Here is a 6,008-nt window from a genome sequence, read left to right as displayed (position 1 = left end):
AATATTGTTTTCTTTCCTTCCACTCTGTGTCAGGTGCGTGGGTATATGGGAGTCCTCCCAAAATGGCACCCTATTTCCTGTGTAGTGCACTACTTTTAACCAGGTCCAATAGGGATCGGGCCAGAAGTAGTGCACTATGAAGGAATAGGGTGCCATTTGGGAAGGTTACATGCAGTACGCGTGTATTATAGTCATTGCATATTTATATTTCCAGTTAGGCATGTTTCACTCCAGGTTATCATATTTATATTTCCAGTTAGGCATGTTTCACTCCAAGTTATCATATTTATATTTCCAGTTAGGCATGTTTCACTCCAAGTTATCATATTTATATTTCCAGTTAGGCATGTTTCACTCCAAGTTATCATATTTATATTTCCAGTTAGGCATGTTTCACTCCAAGTTATCATATTTATATTTCCAGTTAGGCATGTTTCACTCCAAGTTATCATATTTATATTTCCAGTTAGGCATGTTTCACTCCAAGTTATCATATTTATATTTCCAGTTAGGCATGTTTCACTCCAAGTTATCATATTTATATTTACAGTTAGGCATGTTTCACTCCAAGTTATCATATTTATATTTCCAGTTAGGCATGTTTCACTCCAAGTTATCATATTTATATTTCCAGTTAGGCATGTTTCACTCCAAGTTATCATATTTATATTTCCAGTTAGGCATGTTTCACTCCAAGTTATCATATTTATATTTCCAGTTAGGCATGTTTCACTCCAAGTTATCATATTTATATTTCCAGTTAGGCATGTTTCACTCCAAGTTATCATATTTATATTTAATAACCTTTTTTGATTCTACAACTACGTATAGCTAACTATATAACTATCTAACTATATATAACTATCTAACTATATATAACTATCTAACTATATATAACTAGATAACTATATATAACTATCTAACTATATATAACTAGATAACTATATATAACTATCTAACTATATATAACTAGATAACTATATATAACTAGATAACTATATATAACTAGATAACTATATATAACTAGATAACTATATATAACTAGATAACTATATATAACTATCTAACTATATATAACTAGATAACTATATATAACTAGATAACTATATATAACTATCTAACTATATATAATTAGATAACTATATATAACTATCTAACTATATATAACTAGATAACTATATATAACTAGATAACTATATATAACTATCTAACTATATATAACTAGATAACTATATATAACTAGATAACTATATATAACTATATAACTATATATAACTAGATAACTATATATAACTATCTAACTATATATAACTAGATAACTATATATAACTAGATAACTATATATAACTAGATAACTATATATAACTAGATAACTATATATAACTAGATAACTATATATAACTATCTAACTATATATAACTAGATAACTATATATAACTATCTAACTATATATAACTAGATAACTATATATAACTAGATAACTATATATAACTATATATAACTATATATAACTATCTAACTATATATAACTAGATAACTATATATAACTATCTAACTATATGTAACTATCTAACTATATATAACTAGATAACTATATATAACTATCTAACTATATATAACTAGATAACTATATATAACTAGATAACTATGTATAATTAGATAACTATATATAACTAGATAACTATATATAACTAGATAACTATATATAACTATATAACTATATATAACTATATATAACTATATATAACTATCTAACTATATATAACTATCTAACTATATATAACTATCTAACTATATATAACTATCTAACTATATATAACTATCTAACTATGTATAACTAGATAACTATATATAACTAGATAACTATATATAACTAGATAACTATATATAACTAGATAACTATATATAACTAGATAACTATATATAACTAGATAACTATATATAATTAGATAACTATATATAACTAGATAACTATATATAACTAGATAACTATGTATAACTATCTAACTATATATAACTAGATAACTATATATAACTAGATAACTATATATAACTAGATAACTATGTATAACTAGATAACTATATATAACTAGATAACTATATATAACTAGATAACTATATATAACTAGATAACTATATATAACTATCTAACTATATATAACTAGATAACTATATATAACTAGATAACTATATATAACTAGATAACTATATATAACTAGATAACTATATATAACTATCTAACTATATATAACTATCTAACTATATATAACTAGATAACTATATATAACTATCTAACTATATATAACTAGATAACTATATATAACTATCTAACTATATATAACTAGATAACTATATATAACTATCTAACTATATATAACTTGATAACTATATATAACTAGATAACTATATATAACTATCTAACTATATATAACTAGATAACTATATATAACTAGATAACTATATATAACTAGATAACTATGTATAATTAGATAACTATGTATAATTAGATAACTATATATAACTATCTAACTATATATAACTAGATAACTATATATAACTAGATAACTATGTATAACTATATAACTATATATAACTATATATAACTATATATAACTATCTAACTATATATAACTAGATAACTATATATAACTATCTAACTATATATAACTAGATAACTATATATAACTAGATAACTATATATAACTAGATAACTATGTATAATTAGATAACTATATATAACTAGATAACTATATATAACTAGATAACTATATATAACTAGATAACTATATATAACTAGATAACTATATATAACTATCTAACTATATATAACTAGATAACTATATATAACTATCTAACTATATATAACTAGATAACTATATATAACTATCTAACTATATATAACTAGATAACTATATATAACTAGATAACTATATATAACTATCTAACTATATATAACTAGATAACTATATATAACTATCTAACTATATATAACTAGATAACTATATATAACTAGATAACTATATATAACTAGATAACTATATATAACTATCTAACTATATATAACTAGATAACTATATATAACTATCTAACTATATATAACTAGATAACTATATATAACTATCTAACTATATATAACTAGATAACTATATATAACTAGATAACTATATATAACTATCTAACTATATATAACTAGATAACTATATATAACTATCTAACTATATATAACTAGATAACTATATATAACTAGATAACTATGTATAATTAGATAACTATGTATAATTAGATAACTATATATAACTAGATAACTATATATAACTAGATAACTATATATAACTATCTAACTATATATAACTAGATAACTATATATAACTAGATAACTATATATAACTAGATAACTATGTATAATTAGATAACTATATATAACTAGATAACTATATATAACTAGATAACTATATATAACTAGATAACTATATATAACTAGATAACTATATATAACTAGATAACTATATATAACTAAATAGCTATATATAACTATCTAACTATATATAACTAGATAACTATATATAACTAGATAACTATATACAGTTGAAGTTTACATATACCTTAGCCAAATACATTTAAACTCAGTTTTTCACAATTTCTGACATTTAATCCTAGTGAAAATTCCCTGTTTTATGTCAGTTAGGATCAACACTTTATTTTAAGAAGATGAAATGTCAGAATAATAGTAGAGAGAATTATTTATTTCAGCTTTTATTTCTTTCATCACATTCCCAGTGGGTCAGAAGTTTACATACACTCAATTAGTATTTGTTAGCATTGCCTTTAAATTGTTTAACTTGGGTCAAATGTTTCGGGTAGCTTTCCACAAGCTTCCCACAATAAGGTGGGTGAATATTGGTCCATTCCTCCTGACAGAGCTGGTGTAACTGAGTCGGGTTTGTAGGCCTCCTTGCTCGCACACGCTTTTTCAGTTCTGCCCACAAATTTTCTGCAGGATTGAGGTCAGGGCTTTGTGATGGCCACTCCAATACCTTGACTTTGTTGTCCTTAAGCCATTTTGCCACAACTTTGGAAGTATGCTTGGGGTCATTGTCCATTTGGAAGACCCATTTGCGACCAAGCTTTAACTTCCTGACTGATGTCTTGGGATGTTGCTTCAATATATCCACATAATTTTCCTGCCTCCTGATGATGCTATCTATTTTGTGAAGTGCACCAGTCCCTCCTGCAGCAAAGCACCCCTACAACATGACGCTGCTACCCCCGTGCTTCACAGTTGGGATGGTGTTCTTCAGTTTGCAAGCCTCCCCCTTTTCCTCCAAGGGGGCTGAATAATTTTGCACGCCCAATTTTTCAGTTTTTGATTTGTTAAAAAAGTTTGAAATATCCAATAAATGTCGTTCCACTTCATGATTGTGTCCCACTTGTTGTTGATTCTTCACAAAAAAATACAGTTTTATATCTTTATGTTTGAAGCCTGAAATGTGGCAAAAGGTCGCAAAGTTCAAGGGGGCCGAATACTTTCGCAAGACACTGTATATTACTTAGGAGGCTTAATAAGTGACAACACACATATATATTCCTTTATATGACCTGACAACCCAGACTACTAAATTAACTAACATCCTAACAGTCCTGTCAGTTACTACTATGATTCCTCTATATGACCTGACAACCCAGACTACTAAATTAACTAACATCCTAACAGTCCTGTCAGTTACTACTATGATTCCTCTATATGACCTGACAACCCAGACTACTAAATTAACTAACATCCTAACAGTCCTGTCAGTCTTTACTATGATTCCTCTATATGACCTGACAACCCAGACTACTAAATTAATTAACATCCTAACAGTTACTACTATGATTCCTCTATATGACCTGACAACCCAGACTACTAAATTAACTAACATCCTAACAGTCCTGTCAGTCACTACTATGATTCCTCTATATGACCTGACAACCCAGACTACTAAATTAATTAACATCCTAACAGTTACTACTATGATTCCTCTATATGACCTGACAACCCAGACTACTAAATTAATTAACATCCTAACAGTTACTACTATGATTCCTCTATATGACCTGACAACCCAGACTACTCAATTAACTAACATCCTAACAGTCCTGTCAGTTACTACTATGATTCCTCTATATGACCTGACAACCCAGACTACTAAATTAATTAACATCCTAACAGTTACTACTATGATTCCTCTATATGACCTGACAACCCAGACTACTAAATTAACTAACATCCTAACAGTTACTACTATGATTCCTCTATATGACCTGACAACCCAGACTACTAAATTAATTAACATCCTAACAGTCACTACTATGATTCCTCTATATGACCTGACAACCCAGACTACTAAATTAACTAACATCCTAACAGTTACTACTATGATTCCTTTATATGACCTGACAACCCAGACTACTAAATTAACTAACATCCTAACAGTCCTGTCAGTCACTACTATGATTCCTCTATATGACCTGACAACCCAGACTACTAAATTAACTGACATACTAAGAGTCCTGTCAGTCACTACTATGATTCCTGCGTCATGCCTAAGAACACCCCTAAGCCGTGGTATATTGGCCATATACCACACCCCCCCCCATGCCTTGCTCTAATTATAATGCCATCTTATGTGGTGGAGCACTAGGTCTTTGTCCCAAATGGCACCCTATTCCCTATTTAGTGCACTACTTTTGACAAGGGCCTATGGGGCTCTGGTCAAAAATAGTGCACTATGTTGGGAATATGGCGCCGTTTGGAAATAGCAGCGACCCAGTGGAAACAGCAGCGGCCCAGTGGAAACAGCGACGGCCCAGTGGAAACAGTAGCAGGCCCAGTGGAAACAGAGGAGGCCCAGTGGAAACAGAGGAGGCCCAGTGGAAACAGAGGAGGCCCAGTGGAAACAGTAGCTGCCCAGTGGAAACAGGCAAATTAATAGTGATTCATGATTCAATGAGGATTAATGATAGCCTAC

The sequence above is a fragment of the Oncorhynchus mykiss genome, chromosome 15 (genome assembly GCF_013265735.2).
Source record: "Oncorhynchus mykiss isolate Arlee chromosome 15, USDA_OmykA_1.1, whole genome shotgun sequence".
Taxonomy (NCBI): Eukaryota; Metazoa; Chordata; class Actinopteri; order Salmoniformes; family Salmonidae; genus Oncorhynchus; species Oncorhynchus mykiss.
This window is presented reverse-complemented; position numbering follows the sequence as displayed.